We start from the raw sequence: 21,808 nt of genomic DNA, 5'->3' as shown, positions 1-21,808 counted from the left end.
CATATTGGCTCCTACATATTCTACGAAGATCTTTATCGGTCGGACCGCATAACAACATACGTTGTTCCCTTTGTCATCGGTATGTTACTTGCCCGAGATTCGATCGTCGGTATCCAATACCTAGTTCAATCTCGGTACCGGCAAGTCTCTTTACTCGTTCCGTAATACATCATCTCACAACTAACATATTAGTTATAATGCTTGCAAGGCTTATGTGATGTGCATTACCGAGAGGGCCCAGAGATACCTCTCCGACAATCGGAGTGACAAATCCTAATCTCGAAATACGCCAACCCAACATCTACCATTGGAGACACCTGTAGAGCTCCTTTATAATCACCCATTTACGTTATGAAGTTTGGTAGCACACAAAGTGTTCCTCCGGTAAACGGGAGTTGCATAATCTCATAGTCATAGGAACATGTATAAGTCATGAAGAAAAGCAATAGCAACATACTAAACGATCGGGTGCTAAGCTAATGGAATGGGTCATGTCAATCAGATCATTCAACTAATGATGTGACCTCGTTAATCAAATAACAACTCTTTGTTCATGGTTAGGAAACGTAACCATCTTTGATTAACGAGTTAGTCAAGTAGAGGCATACTAGTGACACTCTGTTTGTCTATGTATTCACACATGTATTATGTTTCCGGTTAATACAATTCTAGCATGAATAATAAACATTTATCATGATATAAGGAAATAAATAATAACTTTATTGTTGCCTCTAGGGCATATTTCCTTCACCACGATGATCTCATCGGATGAACCACGATGTCGAGGATTCGATCAATCCCGTATTCAATTCCCTTTGTCTAGCGATATTGTACTTGCCCGAGATTCGATCGTCGGTATCCCGATACCTTGTTCAATCTCGTTACCGGCAAGTCTCTTTTACTCGTTCCATAACACATCATCCCGTGATCAACTCCTTGATCACATTGTGCACATTATGATGATGTCCTACCGAGTGGGCCCAGAGATACCTCTCCGTCACATGGAGTGACAAATCCCAGTCTCGATTCGTGCCAACCCAACAGACACTTTCGGAGATACCTGTAGTGTACCTTTATAGCCACCCAGTTACGTTGTGACGTTTGGCACACCCAAAGTATTCCTACGGTATCCGGGAGTTGCACAATCTCATGGTCTAAGGAAATGATACTTGACATTAGAAAAAGCTTTAGCATACGAACTACACGATCTTTGTGCTAGGCTTAGGATTGGGTCTTGTCCATCACATCATTCTCCTGATGATGTGATCCCGTTATCAACGACATCCAATGTCCATGGTCAGGAAACCGTAACCATCTATTGATCAACGAGCTAGTCAACTAGAGGCTTACTAGGGACATGGTGTTGTCTATGTATCCACACATGTATCTGAGTTTCCTATCAATACAATTCTAGCATGGATAATAAACGATTATCATGAACAAGGAAATATAATAATAACCAATTTATTATTGCCTCTAGGGCATATTTCCAACATCGCTGTCGCCGTGTCCCGGATGGGGGAAACGGCAACGTCGGGCCGACACGGAGGGAATCTTGGGGTGGGTTGGGCCGGGACTGTGTTGGGGGTGTAGCTATGGGCTGGGCTATGACAACCAGGTGAAAAGGTCCACCGGTCAAACCCCGCCCGGCGGAAGTCAAAGGGCTAGACCCGGCGGTCGTCTGTGTCAGGGTTAGACGGGATGGTGTACCTGGGGGGTAGCAATGTCGCGAGGTGTCGCAGTGGGCCCTCCTACGGTTGTGGAAGCGTAGTGGTAGGCTCAGGCACCCAACATGCGGCTCCGGGGTGTGCCCCCCTCATGGGCGTTGCTGCCACCGTGTCACAGAGGGGGGAAACGGCCACGTCGGGCCGACACGGAGGGAATCTTGGGGTGGGTTGGGCCGGGACGGTGTTGGGGGGTCTAGCTATGGGCTGGACTATGACAACCAGGTGAAAAGGTCCACCGGTCAAACCCCGTCCGGCGAAAGTCAAAGGGCTAGACCCAGCGGTCGTCTGTGTCAGGGTTAGATGGGACGGGGTACCTGGGGGAGGGGGGGTAGAAATGCCGCCAGGCGTTGCGGTGGGCCCTCCTACGGTTGTGGAAGCATGGTGGCAGGCGCAGGCACCCGGCACGCGGCTCCGGGGAGTGCCCCCCTCACGGGCGTCGCTGCCGCCGCCAGCAGCGACGCACGTGAGGGGGGCACTCCCCGGAGCCGCGTGCCGGGCGTTTGCAACCGCCACAACACTTCCAGACTTGTGAGAGACCGCCTACGCAAGATTTGGCGGCATGCTAGCCCCCGGAGGCCGCCGGCCACAGTCGTAGACGCGCGAAGAGCAATCCGCGTAGAGGGAAGTGTTCAGATACTTCTCCATTACGAAAAATTATGAAAAAATTACCATCGGTCCTATAACACATGTGCCCACGTCTTGTAAATAACTCATGATTTTATCGCGCTCCGAGTATTTAATAATATTCACGCCGCATCATTACCGTAGAACATCTACTACCGTGTCATCGCCGTCCGTGAGGGGGGCCACACCCCGGAGACGCCTGCCACCTCTTCGTACATACCACCACACCGTACGGCATGTATGAGGTCCCGGTGCGACGCTCCGGTGGCATTGCTACCCCCCAGAGCCCCCGTCCCGCCTAACCCTGTAGCGTTTGACCACGGGATCTAGCCCTTTGAGTTTGCATGGACGGGCTTTGACCAGTGTAACTATCAACCCGGTTATGTTAGGTCAGCCCATAGGAACACTTTGGAGCAACATCCGGGCCAAAGCCACGCGTAGACCTGACGCGTCCGTTTCCCCCCTCCAGGTGCCGGCGGCGGCGCCGTCCGTGAGGGGGACCACACCCCGAAGACGCGTGCCGCCTCTTCGGACATGCCACCACACCACCCCGCATGTATGAGGGCCCAGAGCGACGCTCCGGTGGCATTGCTACCCCCAGGCCCCCCGTCCCGCCTAACCCTATAGCGTTTGACCACGGGATCTAGCCCTTTGACTTTGCACGGACGGGCTTTGACCAGTGGACCTCTCCACCCGGTTGTGTGAGGTCAGCCCATAGGAACACTTTGCAGCAACATTCGGGATAGACCCACAGCAAGATCCCCTCCGTGTAGACCCGACGCATCCGTTTCCCCCCCTCCAGGTGCCGGCGGCGGCGCCGTCCGTGAGGAGGGGCACACCCTGGAGACGCGTGCCGGGCGTTTGCAACCACCACAACACTTCCTGACTTGTGAGAGGCCGCCTACGCAAGATTTGGCGGCATGCTAGCCCCCGGAGGCCGCCAGCCACAGTCGTAGACGCGCGAAGAGCAATCCGCGTAGAGGGAAGTGTTCAGATACTTCTCCATCACGAAAAATTATGAAAAAAATTACCATCGGTCCTATAGCACATGTGCCCACGTCGTGTAAATAACTCATGATTTTATCACGCTCTGAGTATTTAATAATATTCACACCGCATTGTTACCGCAGAACGTCTACTACCGTGTCATCGCCGTCCGTGAGGGGGGCCACACCCCGGAGACGCCTGCCACCTCTTCGTACATACCACCACACCGTACGGCATGTATGAGGTCCCGGTGCGACGCTCCGGTGGCATTGCTACCCCAGGGCCCCCGTCCCGCCTAGCCCTGTAGCGTTTGACCACGGGATCTAGCCCTTTGACTTTGCACGGACGGGCTTTGACCAGTGGACCTCTCCACCCGGTTGTGTGAGATCAGCCCATAGGAACACTTTGGAGCAACATCCGGGCCAGACCCACAGCAAGATCCCCTCCGTGTAGACCCGACGCGTCCGTTCCCCCCCCCTCCAGGTGCCGGCGGCGGCGCCGTCCGTGAGGGGGCACACCCCGGAGACGCGTGGCGGGCGTTTTCAACCGCCACAACACTTCCAGACTTGTGAGAGGCTGTCTACGCAAGATTTGGCGGCATGCTAGCCCCCGGAGGCCGCCGGCCACAGTCGTAGACGCGCGAAGAGCAATCCGCGTAGAGGGAAGTGTTCAGATACTTCTCCATCACGAAAAATTATGAAAAAAAATTACCATCGATCCTATAGCACATGTGCCCACGTCGTGTAAATAACTCATGATTTTATCGCGCTCCGAGTATTTAATATTATTCATGCCGCATCGTTACCGCAGAACGTCTACTACAGTGTCATCGCAGTCCGTGAGGGGGGCCACACCCCGGAGACGCGTGCCACCTCTTCGGACATGGCACCACACCACCCGACATGTATGAGGGCCCGGGGCGGCGCTCTGGTGGCATTGCTACCCCCCAGGGCCCCCGTCCCGCCTAACCCTATAGCGTTTGACCACGGGATCTAGCCCTTTGACTTTGCACGGACGGGCTTTGACCAGTGGACCTCTCCACCCGGTTGTGTGAGATCAGCCCATAGGAACACTTTGGAGCAACATTCGGGCCAGACCCACAGCAAGATCCCCTCCGTGTAGATCCGACACGTCCGTTCCCCCCTCCAGGTGTCGGCGGCGGCGCCGTCCGTGAGGGGGGGCATACCCCGGAGACGCATGCCGGGCGTTTGCAACCGCCACAACACTTCCAGACTTGGGAGAGGCCGCCTACGCAAGATTTGGCGGCATGCTAGCCCCCGGAGGCCGCCAGCCACAGTCGTAGACGCGCGAAGAGCAATCCGCGTAGAGGGAAGTGTTCAGATACTTCTCCATCAAGAAAAATTATGAAAAAAATTACCATCGGTCCTATAGCACATGTGCCCACGTCATGTAAATAACTCATGATTTTATCGCGCTCCGAGTATTTAATAATATTCACGCCGCATCGTTTCCGCAGAACGTCTACTTGTTGGGTTTCGTAGTAATTTCAAAAATTTTCCTACGCACACGCAAGATCATGTGATGCATAGCAACGAGAGGGGAGAGTGTTGTCTACGTACCAACGCAGACCGACTGCGGAAGCGACCACACAACGTAGAGGAAGTAGTCGTACGTCTTCACGATCCAACCGATCAAGCACCGAAACTACGGCACCTCCGAGTTCGAGCACATGTTCAGCTCGATGACGATCCCCGGACTCCGATCCAGCAAAGTGTCAGGGAAGAGTTCCCTCAGCACGACGGCATGGTGACGATCTTGATGTACTACTGCAGCAGGGCTTCGCCTAAACTCCGCTACAGTATTATTGAGGTATATGGTGGCAGGGGGCACCGCACACGGCTAAGGAATAGATCACGTGGATCAACTTGTGTGTCTAGAGGTGTCCCCTGCCTCCGTATATAAAGGAGTAGAGGGGGGGAGGCTGGCCGGCCAAGGAGGGAGGCGCAGGAGAGTCCTACTCCCTCTAGGAGTAGGATTCCCCCCCCCCCAATCCTAGTCGGAATAGGATACGCGGAGGGGGAAAAGAGGAGGAGGGGGTCGGCCACCTCTCCTAGTCCTAATAGGACTAGGGGAAGGGGGAGGCGCACAGCCCATCTAGGGCAGCCCCTTCTCTTTTCCACCAAGGCCCACTATGGCCCATATAGCTCCCGGGGGGTTCCGGTAACCCTCCCGGTATTCCGGTAAAATCCCGATTTCACCCGGAACACTTCCGATATCCAAACATAGGCTTCCAATATATCAATCTTTACGTCTCGACCATTTCGAGACTCCTCGTCATGTCCGTGATCACATCCGGGACTCCGAACAACCTTCGGTACATCAAAAATGCATAAACTCATAATATAACTGTCATCGTAACCTTAAGCGTGCGGACCCTACGGGTTCGAGAACAATGTAGACATGACCGAGACATGTCTCCGGTCAATAACCAATAGAGGGACCTGGATGCCCATATTGGCTCCTACATATTCTACGAAGATCTTTATCGGTCAGACCGCATAACAACATACGTTGTTCCTTTTGTCATCGGTATGTTACTTGCCCGAGATTCGATCGTCGGTATCCAATACCTAGTTCAATCTCGTTATCGGTAAGTCTCTTTACTCGTTCCGTAATACATCATCTCACAACTACCATATTAGTTGTAATGCTTGCAAGGCTTATGTGATGTGTATTACCGAGAGGGCCCAGAGATACCTCTCCGACAATCGGAGTGACAAATCCTAATCTCGAAATACGCCAACCCAACATCTACCTTTGGAGACACCTGTAATGCTCCTTTATAATCACCCAGTTACGTTGTGACGTTTGGTAGCACCCAAAGTGTTCCTCCGGCAAACGGGAGTTGCATAATCTCATAGTCATAGGAACATGTATAAGTCATGAAGAAAAGCAATAGCAACATACTAAATTATCGGGTGCTAAGCTAATGGAACGGGTCATGTCAATCAGATTATTCAACCAATGATGTGACCTCGTTAATCAAATAACAACTCATTGTTCATGGTTAGGAAACATAACCATCTTTGATTAACGAGCTAGTCAAGTAGAGGCATACTAGTGACACTTTGTTTGTCTATGTATTCACACATGTATTATGTTTCCCGTTAATACAATTCTAGCATGAATAATAAACATTTATCATGATTATAAGGAAATAAATAATAACTTTGTTATTGCCTCTAGGGCATATTTCCTTCACTACTACCGTGTCATCGCCGTCCGTGAGGGGGGCCACACCCCGGAGACGCGTGCCGCCTCTTCGGACATGCCACCACGCCACCCTGCATGTATGAGGGCCCGGGGCGACGCTCCGGTGGCATTGCTACACCCTCCCAGGGCCCCCGTCCTGCCTAACCCTGTAGCGTTTGACCACGGGATCTAGCCCTTTGACTTTGCACGGACGGGCTTTGACCAGTGGACCTCTCCACCCGGTTGTGTGAGGTCAGTCCATAGGAACACTTTGGAGCAACATCCGGGCCAGACCTACAGCAAGATCCCCTCCGTGTAGACCCGACGCGTCCGTTTCCCCCCCTCTAGGTGCCGGCGGCGGCACCGTCCGTGAGGGGGGCACACCCCGGAGACGCGTGCCGCCTCTTCGGACATGCTACCCCACTCCACCCCGCATGTATGAGGCCGGGTGCGACTCTCGGGTGGCCTGCCTAGTCGGAGTGGTCGAGCACGCAATCCTCCCCCTTGGCTACTTGACGATGACTCCTCATAGGGAGGTCGAGGGAGAGGTGCCCCTAGAGGAGGAGGGGCAGGGGGAGAGCCTCTAGAGGGCAAGGTGGTGGGGGGAGAGCCACTACAAGGGGTCGCGGCCAGAAAGAGCGCACCCTCACCGACTTAGGGGTGTTGTCTTCGAGGCCCTCCTCTAGTGAGGTACCCTCTAGGGAGGAGGAGGACGAGGAGGTGGAGGAGGAGGAGGAGGTGGAGGAGGAGGCAGGCGAGGAGGAGGTTGGGGAGGGGGAGGCAGGCGAGGAGGAGGGTGGTGAGGGGGAGGCAGGCGAGGAGGAGGGTGGTGGCAGGGATGATGGTGGTGACGGGAAGGGGGTTGACAACAAGGGGTGGCTGCGTGGTAACGCAAAGCTACCAAAGCAGGTTCCTACTACTGAGGAGCAGAAGTGGCTCATTGAGTCCACGGGGAAAGAGTAAGTGCCACTTTGTAATAATTTCATTATTTTGCTTGTCACATGCTTATTCCGGTTGTTATTTATTTTTCTTGTCACATGCTAATAGTTCATTCTTTTGCAGCAACTGGATATATTCTAAAGGGGTCCGTATTCCCAACGGCCTGATCACCGTCTTGCTGAAGTTATACTGGCCGGGGTTGTACTGTCCGGATCCAGTCAGGCAGCCGGACCGTCGGGTTTTGGCCACGAGCTGGGACCACTGGGAAGCGGCCCTCCATGCGGACCATGAGACCCATGCCAAGGCCGTGATCGCTACTTTCTGGGTGAGTTCTCTTCAGAAGCACAAGTCCATTCTAGTTTCATGAATGATTTAACTCATGGCTTCTTCCATTCTTGTTTCATGCATGATTGTAGAAATTCTATCGAGTTCTTCCGGAGCACAGGGCCAGAGCGAACCAGATCGTGTTGCGCCAATGCAAGAAGAAGGCCCGCCAGATGCAGTACGAGGTGCACCATGTGGCCATCTCGACATACTACCACGACGTTCTTGGTGTGAAGATGACCAAGGAAGAAGCGCGGAGGATGGGCATTACCGTGGAGAGGCCCCAGTTCTTGGCGGTAAGTATAAAAGATTTTTCATTATGCTTTCATTACCTTGTGGTACATTTCACCGTTTCGTGTTGACATGTCATTATGCTTTTATTATGTAGGTGTGTCCAAATTGGTGTTATGGAAAAGACGAGTCCTGGGCGGCATTGGTGGATCTTTGGTGTGATGAGGCTGGAGCCTGGGCGACTATGAGAATCTAAAATAAGGCTAATCGAGGGAAGGCGGGAGTACATGCTCAGGGAAACCGAAACCACTATCTCCACAAGGCAGTTAATGTATGACTAATCCCATTAAACATTCTTCTTCTTCTATTTACCATCACTTTCTTATGTATGACTAACCTCTGTTTGGTGGTGCAGGAGGAGAAACTGAAGCGGCCACTCTCACACATGCAGGCGTGGGAGATCGCCCATACGCGGAAGGACTCCAAGCCTGGCGAGCCCAAGTACTACGGCAAGAAGACTGCGGGGAGGAAGAAGTCCTACTCCGAAGCGTATCTGAAGTTACATCCTGACACACCTGACCCCATTGCGGCGGATCTGGACGAGGGGGCGGTGGTGAGCATGGGGCCCAAGGAGCACGGTCGGGAGGCGGTTCTCGATGCTGTGATCACTCCTACTATCTCCTACACACAGCTCCGTCGGATCGACCCGAGCCTGAGCCAGCGCACGAGCCAGCCAGTGACCAGTGCACAGTCCCTCTTTCAGGAGCAACAATCCGTAAGTATTTTCTCTCTTATCTTCATTGCTCACTTTATTTTCCGCATTTAGTAGTTTTATGAGTTTCATCATGTCATACCGCAGGCCTACCTGGAGTACACACGCCAGGAGACCATGGCGTGGCATGAGAGGCTTTATGAACACCAAGTGCAGAGGGATCGCCAGATGCAGCAGGCTTTTCAGGAAATGGCGGCCGACAGGTGTCCTCAGTTGCAGCCAGCACAACCAGTGCTGCTGACTTTTGAGGAGTTTGTGGCACAGAACGCTAGCCCCTCGCCGGTTAGTTCATCCCCAATCTATTCACCCAAAGCATGCCATGCCTTTCAACACAGTCATATATCCCGTTAATATGTCTTTTCAACATCCAGGGAACAGGTGGATCTACCGTTGGCGGTGGTCTTCGCAGCACTCCCGAGACACGGAGCCCGACCACTCCGATCCACGGAGGTGGAGGCGGAGGCGGAGGCGGAGGCGGTCTTGGCGGTAGCGCTGCCGCTAGCAGTGACGACCTGGGCTTTGGCGGTCTTGGCGGTGACGACCTCCGCGGTGATCGACGTCCTGGCGCTTAAGCCTTTGGGTCACATTGTGGCTGTCTTGGTGGTGATGATACTTATATGCTAGTGATGTTTCTTATTGTTGTTTGTGAGATTCTTATATGCTTTGGTGGTGATGATACTTATATGTTTATGCTTTGTGATGCTTCTTATGATGTGTGATGCTGAATTTGTTGTGTGATGCTGCTCCTTATTGTTATGTGATGCATATATTGCTGTATGATCCTTATATATGTTGTATATATTCAAATGAATTGAGCTGAAACAAAACAGAAAAAAGAAAAAAAAAACAGGCAGAAGCTATGCCGACGGCTAGGCCGTCGGCATAGAGCTGGCGTGAGCTCCCAGTGGCTGACACGCGGCAAGCCTAGCCATCGGCATAGTTTCAAACTAAGCCGACGGCCAGGCTGTCGGCATAGCCCTGCCCTAGGAGAGCCCAGTTGCTGCCACGTGGCAGGTCTATGCCGACGGCCTGGTCGTCGGCTTAGTTTGAACCTATGCCGACGGCCAGGCCGTCGGCATAGACCTGCCCCAGGGGTGACGCCTGCTCGCCACGTGGCACGTCTATGCCGACGGCATAGTTTCAAACTAAGCCGACGGCTAGGCCGTTGGCGTAGACCTGCCACGTGGCGAGCAGGTGTTGGTCAGAACTTGACGGCGGCCGCTGTTAGGAGGTAACGTTGCCGACGGCCGGGGCCGTCGGCATACATGTACGGACACAGTCGGGATAGGTCCTATGCCGACGGCCTTTCTATGCCGACGGATATGTTGCCGACGGCCCTATGCCGACGGGAGCCGTCGGCATAGGCCTGTCCCGACGGCCAGTCAGGGCTATGCCGACGGCCAGGGCCGTCGGCATAGGGTGCGATTCCGGTAGTGTGCGTTACAGCATATGATTTACTTCATGACACAGTGAGAAATAGAAGATTAACTTGAGACCATAGTACGAACTGAACTCTGACATCATAGTTTATGAGTCTGGAATAAACATCGAGTCCGAAAGAAAGCTGTTTCAAATAAACAAATGGCATGGCAAACGCAATGTGCTCGACTGTATTGGTTGGAAAAGAAGTTGCACCGGAGATGGAGGCACGCACAACTGAGTACATGTCGACGAAATTTATTAATGCAATGTGCTAACTGCAATGCCCCATGTGAATTGCTCAGTTAAATGTTATAGAAGAAGAAAACATAGTTCATCCAACTAGAGAAGTTGCACATATTACTACGGTAGTGGGTTGCTTGCTAATCTGTACCACATTATATGAGACCTTGTCTTTTCCAAAAATAGGAGACCTTGTACGTGGCAAGCAAAAGTAACTACTGATCCTATGTGCTTATTCACCATAAGTAACTAAGGTGAAAATCACATTGCAGTTCTGTTGGCATTCCAGAATTTAGGTAAGACATATACAAATGTGGATTGTCGAAGTAAAAACACTAGTACTTTTTTAATACTGAGCCAGACTGCCCACTGTTTTAAAGCTGAGCAAGCTATCAATGTCAAGAGCGTTCAACCGGTCAGCTTAGTAAGGAACCAACAAACAGAAAATGTGGAGAGCGTTCACATTAGGATCAAGCAAAGAAGAAATTCCTACTCGACGCAACTGTCTGCAAAATTGCAGCTCGAGTTAAACGGATCACATACAAACAAAGAAAATAAAAGAGCATGCATTTTTACCAAGAAAGCTGTATGCATTGTTACTGGATCAGATACCATTTTCATTAATCAGAACGACCATACCAGAGCCGAACTGATACTTTTTTGCTGCCTATTCGTTGCGTGTTGGCTGATGCAAATAATAAGGCCTTGCAACCCAAGTCAAGCATAAAGATTCTCCTCATTACGATCGCCTTTGTGCAATTCCTCACCTAGAGTCGTCACTTTGGTGACACACACACACAACAAACCGGCAGCATGACTGCTATGGCAAACGCAACTACCAATACCATGCATCCCGAGCTGCTGGAGGTGGCGTGCCATGCATGGCAGCTGCCGGGAACTGACGAACCTTCTGAACGGAGGAGCGGCCAACGTGCCTATTGAGGTCGTCGTCGACATCGACCGCCCCGGGCGCTCAGCAGCGTCGTCCTTGCTCCTGGAAGGGGTAACCCCAGACGGGGACTCCGCACTCCACATCGTAGCAGCCTACGGGTACCAGATGAAAGCCAGGGCGGTCTACGACAAGGCACCACACCTCTTGGGCGCACGCAACAGCGGCGGCAGGACGCCGTTGCACTGCGCCGCTAGAGCCGGTCATGCCCCGATGGCCGCTCTCCTCATTGAGCTGGCCAGAGGGGAAGAAGTCGCCGGTGAAGATGGGAGGGTGGAGACGCTGGTGAGGATGCAGAACGAGCTCGGGGAGACAGCCCTGCATGAGGCCATCCGCGCTGGTCACATGCTCACGGTGGCTGAGCTGATGACGGCGGACCCGTTCCTCGCTCGCGTTCCGGAGAACGGAACCTCGCCGTTGTTCCTCGCCGTCTCTCTGCGACATGAAGAAATTGCGCGGGAGCTCTACGAGAGAGACAAGAAGTTGTCATACTCCGGGCCAGATGGACAGAATGCTCTTCATGCCGCAGTTCTTCGAAGCAGAGGTACCTGACTTCTATGCCACTATGTTGTGATCATAAAAATGATTGTATTTAATTTGCTACTCCCTCCATCCCAAAATAAGTGTTGTTGATCTAGTACAAAATTTGTACTAATTTAGTATTAAATCTGCGACACTTATTTTGGGATGGAGGGTGTATATATGAGTACAATACAACTTAACATTTTGAATGTAAGATAATTGTATTTACTTAGCATGTCAGATATGCTAGAGCATTCTTTTCCTCTTCTACATGATCAATCCAAATGTACCTTTCACACGGCTTTTTGCATATTTCACTGTTTGACACAGAGAGGACCAAATTGCAGATATGACAGAATTACTAATGAACTGGAACAAGGAGCTTACTAAAAAGCGAGATCAACTTGGAAACACACCTCTACACTTTGCGGTATCATTAGAAACGGGCACACGTGGTATGCTTCCCCAATATGCCGTGCCAGTGGTAAACGGGACTAGTATTACAAGTTTTCTGAACGTAGTGGAAACACCAATGGACCTTACCATGCAAATATTGGAGGCAGATGCATATTCAGCATATCAACCGGATGAGGAAGGATCATTCCCCATACATGTCGCTGCTTTAGCAGGGAGACTTTCATCTCTCATCATCTTACTTTTAAAGTGTCCAGGTTGCGCCAGCCTACGTGACACCCGTGGGAGAACTTTTCTCCATGTTGCTGTCATGAAGAAAAGATATGATATAGTTCGGTATGCCTGCCAGACACCCATGTTTTCATCAATTATGAACAAGCAAGATAATGAAGGAAACACTGCACTACATCTAGCTGTGGAGGTTGGGGATTGGTGGAGTTTCGCTTGTCTCTTCGCAAACAAAGAAGTAGATTTGAATCTACCAAAAAACAAGCAACATACCCGGCGAGAAATTTCAGTTAGCAGTACTCCCACAGGGTTGTACTGCCTACTGGTAAACTACTTCCATTCCTTTCATTCAGTACTTTATTTTCTAGATTCAGAGAAAAAAATAGGAAGTTGATAAGTTGATATTGTTTCTTTTTTTCTGATCTGCAGCACTCGCGGATTTTGATACAACAAGCTCTAATATCTGCCGATGCTACACTTCATATTTGTCGGCGGGATATCATGAAAAAAGGACCTAGTACCCAATCTGATGATAAGATTGACGCGGTAATATCAAACTCAACACAATTTCTCGGCCTTGGCTTAGTATTAATTACAACAATGGCTTTTGGTGCTGCTTTCGCCTTACCTGGGGGTTACAGAGCTGATGACCACCTTAAGGGCGGCAAGTCGGAGTGCAGGCCGTTCGCAACTACTCCTGGGATACTATCTTCATGCTTTATGATGAAATTAAACAGTGTTAGGAAAAACTTTAAAATAAATAATGTGTACATTGAACCCCTCTCTGGTCTGAAAAATGTTCGGATGCAATGGCAAGTCCAAGTTCTACTCAAAGAAGTAGATGATGATACAGATTGGTACATTGAAACAACACAGCTGAACTCCCGATTTGTTTGATGAAACTATTTGATGAACCAGCATGACAAATACATAGAGACAGAGAAAACAAGGACCAAGCGATACAAACATACTGAAATTTCACGAACTGAATGTTGACGTGTCTCGAATAAAAATGAGTTTGCAGCTAGCTGCTACCTGCTAGGAACAAAGCAATGCAGTGAGTGGTTAAAGTAGATAAACAACCCAGCAGTACTCAGACGCTGGTTCTTGAATCGCTGGACGGAAGCAAGAAGAAGATTCAGACATTAGTGGACAGATTGAGAGCTTCATCTCGTTGCTGGAGGAAGACGGATCAGACGGCAAGGTGAACACAGACGCAGTCCTCTAGACTGTCTTTGGTTGGAGCGGAAGCAGGACGGGAGTCGGAGGCTCTTGCACGGTCAAGTCCATGTCATCGAAATTTATGAGCTCTACTGCGATGTGAAAGAATTACATGTCAATGTCTCAGTTGAATGTTCCAGAAACAAAAACAGAGTTCACTCAAGTATAGGAAAATGGAAAATTATATGCTACAGTAGTGGTGAATTTGCTTTGCTAATCTGTGCCACCTACGCACCATAAGTAACCAAGGCGAAATTCACATTGCATTTTTCTTTGAACTTGAAGCAGACGGCCACGTAAGCTCTTATTGAACTTGCTAGCAGAATAAAACATGGTAAAGGAGATGCTGCGGAATGGTACCTGTCTGCAGTATTTTGATGGCTCGAGCCCTTGATCTGAAATTGAAAAGAGAAGAAGGAAGATGAATGCTAAACACTTGCTGGATGAAAAAGGAAATCTGAACAATCGGCGAAACACAAACCTCAGCGCCTGCAGCTTCGGCATGTTCCTCCGACTGAAATTGAGAAATAGAGAGAGGAATGAACATTTAATTTGCCACGTGGTGGATCACAGCACAGGGATGGGAAGAAGCGCATGCATGATGCCTCGAGGTGCAGTTGTGTACCTTCTCCGACCGATGTGCCCTCAGGGAAGGAGGATACGAAGGTCCGGGCAGTTGGGATGGTCACTCGCTGCAGCCCTCAGCGCAGCCTCTGCTTCCTTCACCTCTGAATCGCTGGATTCAGTACGGTGAAGGCAGACCTCAACGATCTCGAGGGAAGGGAGGTGGCCCATGCCCAAATCCATGTCGTCACGGCTGATCCACTTAGCCGGGAAGGGAAACTCAAGGTGTTTAAGCCTTGGGGCGGCTCCTCGAGGGAATGCTGACGGCATCACAGGAATATGAATGAAGGATAAGTTGGTCACACATGGGAAGGCATCAGAGGTAAGGAACATCTTCACTGCGGAACTGAAGCAGAAAGCGGAACAACCAGAGCTGGAAATTATTGTGACGCCCTTTCTTGATAAGCTCTTGGTGATATCCACATTGAACCAGAGATAACGAAGAGTGGGCAGCATCCCAAGAAGCTGAATATCCTCTGGTCGCAGTTCAAACACCGATATCACAAGGTAGGAGAGGAGAGGAAGAAATGTCGGGTTAATAAATGAAGGCAGTGTTTCGAAAGCGGCGCCATATACGTAAAACTCTAATTTGCGGAGCTGTGGAGGGGGCACCCAGCCTTCCTGCAAGAAATCCAATGCTCCACCTAGAATACATAGTCTTTCCAACCTATGCAAATTACTTAGGCATTTCGCCAAAGTTTTTCCCATGCTTTCATCAAGAGGACTACAATGCCATTCAATCACGAGCACCTTCAACTTGATCAGATGGCACACCTCTTTCACCATGTGTAGGTCATCATCGCCAATATTCAGTCTGTATCATGGTTTTCAATTTCAGTTTCAGAAAAATTTCAGCACCAACCGAAATCACTGAAATTCAATGAATTTCAGTGATTTCAGTTTCCATTTCAGCCAAATGATCGAAATATTCACTTGAATTCAATTAAAAATTTGAATTTTTTTTAAAAATATTTTGAAAAATATTGGAATTGTTGTTCTATACTGAAATTGCTGAAATATTTTGGCTGAAACATAATATTTCAGTGTCGACTGAAATTACTGAAATTCAATGAATTTCATCGAAATCTCACTGAAAGTGAAAACCATGGTCTGTATAGCACTTCTAGGGACGTCAGGCTAGCAATCCCAGATGGAAGCTTCATCCACCAATCAGTATATAGGCACATTAGATTCCTTAACCAAACAATGCTTGATGGCAATTCACATATATTTTTAGTTCCTCTCAAGTCCAGTGTTTGCAGAAAATGCAGCTTTCCTATATCCACCGGAAACTCTTCAACACATGTACCTCTTAGCCCTAGGTACCTCAAGTGTAACAAATTGTCCACGTGCCCAATATCCGAAATGGTACAGCCTTCTAAAGCCATCACACGCAGCCCTTTAGAACTTGAAACAAGCGGCATTTGGTGACCAGCATTATTTCCAAAAACAGTAACAGACCTCGCTTGTGCTATGTTGGTGGTAGCCACATCTGTGTTGCTCTTATGGATGGATAATCTGCGAACCTTGCTTTGCGGGTTGGGCAGTTTTCTCTTAGTACCATCCAATATAGTGACAAAGTTTTCTTCACTTGACAAGGAACATATGATGTCAAGCACCATGTCATGCACACGACAAGCTTCTGCCCTTCCCTCTCCATCGATGTCTACTGCCTGGACCATGTTTCTATTTATAAGCTCATTAAAATAGCACTCACCGAGCTCATATAAACTAGCTTCATGTGTTTCATTGCAAATAAACCCTTCCGCGATCCACCTCCATATAAGCTCATCTCTCACAATCTTGTGATCTTCTGGAAAGATACTCAGATATAACAAACAAGGCTTGAGATATGAAGGAAGATCATAATAGCTGAATAATAATATCTTCTTCATCTCCTCAACATCGGGATCTTCTGTAAGTCCTCTACCAATGGAGTTGAGCAAACCATGCCACTGATACTTTGTTTTTATTCGACAATTGCTAGCAAGAAGACTTGCTATAGTAATAATGGCTAGTGGTATCCCTCCACATTTCTTCAAGATATCTTCGGATACTTGCACAAATTTATGAGGACATTCTTTTTCATGAGAAAATACTCTTTTATAGAAGAGTCTTCTTGCTACATCATTGGAAAGAGCTCTCATTCTGTAAATGTCATCACTAGATGAACAACATGCTTTAGACACACTGACAATACGAGTTGTTGTTATTAGCCGACTGCCGATACTTTTCTTGAAAAATGCACACTTGATTATTTCCCACACCTTTTTATCCCATATGTCATCAATTACAATGAGGTACCTGCATAGATGCTCTCAAGAGTCAGTTAAAAAATTGATCGGTGAAGATACATATGCAAGGAGACTATTATTAAATGATATCCAAGTGAAACTTCATCAATTATACTCAAAAATGTCTATATAGAAAGTATATGGAACTATATAGAGTGGATCAAAGATTGCTATCAAAACACATATATATACTAAGGCAAATGTTTCGTGATTTTACTTGAAGAAAATGCCTACTGGTATGTAATAGGAAAATGAAGGATACCTCTTGTCATTAAGAAATCTAATGATCTCGTCAATGAGATGTGTTTCATCCCTTACTTCATCATAAATCTTTGTATACTTGTCGTTATCAAGCTCAAAGAGAATATCCTTCAAGATTGTTTTCATGTCGGGATTCTGAGAAACTGTAACAAATGCTCCACAATCAAATTGCCCTTTGATCTTGTCATATGCTGCTTTGGCAAGAGTTGTCTTGCCTAAGCCGCCAAACCCAACAATAGAGACCGTCTTCTGTGGATGGTTCAGCCAATCATCACCCTTGATCAACATGTTGATCAATTCATCCCGTGTATCTTCAATGCCAACAAGGTCTGTGACATCTTTGTATAGAGTCATGACACGAGGGTCAATGCTTGCACCAGCACCGGTGGCATGCACAAGCTCGTACCTTTGACATAGCTCAGCCAATTCTTTAGCCTGACCAACCGCTTCTTCTAGAGCTTCGGATATTCGATGGAGATTCTTGCCCTTCTTGAATAATTTGATGGTCTTCTTGAGTAACTTCTTGACTCTATTCTTTGGGTTGGCTGGCTCACCACCATCCTGCACATGCACCATGAAGGTGTCAACGATGTCCTCCATTTGGTAGGACAACTCCTTCACCTTTTCTGCCCAAATCTTGACCCCCTCGCCGAGCTCATCTGGTGGCGCACCTTGGCCACCGTGCGGAGGGCAGAGTGCATCAATGTGAGCTCTGTGATGAGAGACTCGATGCCTTTCTTCACCCGCTTCTCCAGGGTGAACTCGCCGACAAGCAGATTGGTGAGCCTTGGGAGTAGAGGGCTGATGGCCCCCATGGCAATCTCCATGGCTCGACCTCACTACACACGTTTGTGGTATTGCTTTGGGCGGAAGAGAGAGCTCTACTATTGTGACATGGTTAGTAGGAAGGATCCCTAGCAATGTTTGTTCGGCTGTCCTAAAAATGAAGCGAAAGAGTGTTAAAGAGGAGGCTCAAGCTCAATGCGATCTTGAGATGGGCGAAAAATGCCCTTGGATGCCACTTCGACTGCAGTAACGGGTTAAATTACACCGTGTCACTGGTCTCCATGCACGCACTTTACTCGCGTGCTGTCACGCCAAAGAGAAATGCGAGGAGAGATTCCTCTTGCTCCCTAGGCCATGTGTACGTGTGAGCAACTCTAGTTAATTACTCCACCCATGCAATGTTTAAACGCCTGCCCGTTTCTTTGGCACTTGTGAAATCGTATGTTGCGATCTAAGTATGCCTCTGAGCATGTGCACTAGTTTAGTTCGCATTGCCTAGAGATGACTCTGAGAAGATGCATTAGTTTGCATTAGACGGTCTGACACCTCTGTGGGATTAATCAAATTAGGCACCACCATGCGTACCCATTTAACCCACTCCAAGTATGGTTGTGATAAGATCAATTCCTCAAATCTCTCCAATGGATTATTGAATGAAAATGGCACTTGTAAAGAAAGAAATGTGCATGGCCCGGCCGGACGCTCAGATTGCCTACGGCCGCGGCGCTTGCAGACATGGTCACTGATGCTCATTCTCTTGTGCAAATTAAACATACTTCAGTTGGATATATCTGTGGAAACAACGACCGTGAATGACACGGTTTGCATCTGCATCTACATCTCGGTCAAAGCAGCCTATCAACATAGCTTGAACGTGGCAAGAATAATCACACGCTAACAAGAACAAGTCTGAGGGGGGGACCTGAACAGGATGCTTCTATGAATTTATCATATCAAGTTGCTAGTAGACGACTCTTATTTGTCTGCGGCACCATACAATTTGGTCGCAAAATAGCAAACTAAAACATCGCATGATTTCTACCCCTGTATAGAGATCAAAGAGCCATTTGAGTTGAGGGCACATCCAATCTCAGTCTCTCATCCAGGAAGTGTTGCATCAGTTCAGGGCCAGCCAATACTTCTACTAGAGTAAATGACAGCGAAGGTGCACGTGAGATGAGATGACAAGTCAAGTTCCAGTAATACTCTAATAGAAACATGTACTCAATCCAGGTCCTAAGACGGCACATCAAAATTACACTGCCGACATCACCGTTTATTGGATCAAATCAGCATGACAAATAGAAGATGAAACCTTGGAAAATAATACAAACTGAACACGACTTTTTAGTTTGCCAGTCTGAAAAAAACTGTCACAAACTAAGGAGTGGAGAAAAGTGCAGGAGAGCAAGCAAACCAGTACGCAAGAACTAGTGGTTCATAAAGGGCAAAAATGCACGGGAGCACCCTACAAACTTAATGGTTGTTGAACTGACGGAAAATTAACCAGCCAGGCTGTTATGTCCGGCCTGTCATATGGAAGGCCCATCGGGCAATCTTAGTCCACAAGTTATCTTAGGTTAATTCGTGTGCAAGTTATCTAGGTTATAAATATAAGTTGTAAAACTCTTTTCAGATCAAGCAATAAGAAGAATATTATCTCCTATTGCCCGGCTCCCTGAGAAGCCGGAAACCCTAGCCGCCAACAGCCCTAACCGCCGCCGCCCTTCTCCTAACTCGCGACGGCGCCCTGCCGCCGGCGCGCCCGTTCCTCGCCACGTCCCCCTCCATCCTTCCCTTACCACCTACGCCCTAGACCTGGTAGAGTACTTGATTCTACCAAGTTGGTATTCAGAGACACCAGGCCGATCATGTCGCTCCCTCCATCACCGCCGCCGCTGCCATCCTCCTCCGCCCCGCTCTCGCTGCCGCCGGCCACTTCCACGCCGAAGACGGCGATCACGTCCGGCACCACCACCACCACCGCGCCCACGCCCATCACCACCACGGCGGATCCGCCCCCGATCCTCTCGCCCGAGGAGGTGTCGAGCACCCTGCGGGAGCTTGTCCAGGCGGTCAGGGGCATTACCCTCTACCTCGCCGGGAACCAGCCCCCGCCACCGAGCGCCGCCACCACCGCCTACGGGCCGCCGCCGCTCCAGTGGGCCGCACCGGCCTTCCAGGCGCCCTACGGAGGGGCGCCCCAGCCGCCGCTGCTGCTGCCGCACTACTCCGCCGCGGGACAGCCTTGGCCAGCGTGGCCGGCCTCCATCGCGCCGCTGGGGGGCCCGACCCAGCAGTTTCTCCCGGCACCACCGCCGGCCCCCACGACGCAGGCGCCGGTGCAGCAGCTCCACCAGGCGCCACCACCATCGACAGCACCACCACCCGCGTCTAGGGCCACGGGTCGGCCCCTGCACCAGGTGCAGTTTCCACTGTCACCTTCGCCGATCCCCGCATGGGCGACCGGCTCGTCTCCGGGCCTGGTATACTCCACGGCGCCGGAACACCCGACGCCCTCCCTGCGGTTTGATCACCCCTCCAGCTCGGCGACGTACGCCCCGGCGCTTTTCGACCAGGCGTACGCGCTGCCGGCGACTGCGGCCGCCCTCGGGCACGGCGGGCCAACACCCCCTCGCTTCGCCAAACTGGACTTCGCCACCTACGAGGGCACGGAGGACCCCCTCAACTGGCTCAACCAGTGCGAGCAGTTCTTTCGAGGGCAGCGGACGCTCGCTTCGGATCGTACCTGGCTCGCGTCCTATCATCTTCGAGGCGCGGCGCAGACCTGGTACTACGCCCTCGAGCAGGACGAGGGCGGCATGCCACCATGGCAGCGCTTCCGGGAGCTCTGTCTCCTCCGCTTCGGGCCTCCGATCCGCGGGAGCCGACTGGCGGCCCTCGGCCGCTTACCCTTCACATCCACGGTGTAGGACTACGCCGACCGCTTTCAGGCCCTGGCATGCCACGCGCCGGGCGTCTCCGCGACTCAGCGCACCGAGTTATTTGTGGGCGGTCTGCCGGACAATATTCGCGTGGACGTCGAGCTACGGGATCCCCCCGATCTCCATACGGCCATGTACTATGCCCGTGCATTCGAGCGCCGCGCGGTGGCCATTCAGCAGGACTCACCGTTCCGGGCCGCTGGCTCACTACCTTCGCCGGATTCTGCACCGGGTCGGCCTGTGAAGGCTTCCGCGGCACCTCTCGCCGCGACCGCGGCGCGCCCGTTCTGCCGGCTCACCCCAGCCGAGATACTCGAGCGTCGCCGCCAAGGGTTGTGCTTCAACTGCGACGAACCCTACAAGCCCGGCCACGCCTGCCCGCGACTCTTCTACCTGGAGGTGGCAGACTACATTCCGGAGGACGCCGTCGCCGCCGACCTGGCCGCCCCAGATGTCGAGAAGGTGTTTGACGCTGGTTGATTACCTCGAGGAGTTCAACAAGCGCTTCCCCACCTTACAGCTCGAGGACGAGCTATTTGTGCAGGCGGGGAGAAGTGTTATGTCCGGCCTGTCATATGGAAGGCCCATCGGGCAATCTCAGCCCACAAGTTATCTTAGGTTAATTCGTGTGCAAGTTATCTAGGTTATAAATATAAGTTGTAAGACTCTTTTGAGATCAAGCAATAAGAAGAATATTGTCTCCTATTGCCCGGCTCCCTGAGGAGCCGGAAACCCTAGCCGCCAACAGCCCTAACCGCCGCCGCCCTTCTCCTAGCTCGCGACGGCGCCCTGCTGCCGGCGCGCCCGTTCCTCACCACGTCCCCCTCCATCCTTCCCTTACCACCTACGCCCTAGACCTGGTAGAGTACTTGATTCTACCACAGGCATACATCATAAGTACATAACTATTCCTTACTAAAGAAAGAAATAGAGAAGGAAGTTCATTATTAGCAGGATGCAGGAGGCGCCGCAAAAACTTGGTGGTTCTTGACTCCGACAGAAGTGATAGCAGCTTTTAGGCATAAGTGGGTACAACTACAATGAGAGCTTCATGTTGTTGCAGAAGACAAATCAAAACACCATGG

At 50.4% G+C, this 21,808-nt stretch overlaps 2 pseudogenes; one reads left to right on the top strand and one right to left on the bottom strand.

Moving 5' to 3' along the window:
- Positions 1-11,292: 11,292 nt before the first annotated feature.
- Positions 11,293-13,489, top strand: LOC125547216 (annotated as a pseudogene).
- Positions 13,490-14,458: 969 nt separating this feature from the next.
- On the bottom strand, positions 14,459-17,905 carry LOC125547215 (annotated as a pseudogene).
- Between the last annotated feature and the right edge of the window lie 3,903 nt (positions 17,906-21,808).

This window comes from Triticum urartu, chromosome 3 (genome assembly GCF_003073215.2).
Source record: "Triticum urartu cultivar G1812 chromosome 3, Tu2.1, whole genome shotgun sequence".
NCBI classification, from domain to species: Eukaryota; Viridiplantae; Streptophyta; class Magnoliopsida; order Poales; family Poaceae; genus Triticum; species Triticum urartu.
The sequence above is the reverse complement of the archived record's forward strand: the minus strand, read 5'-3'. Positions and strand labels throughout refer to the sequence as shown.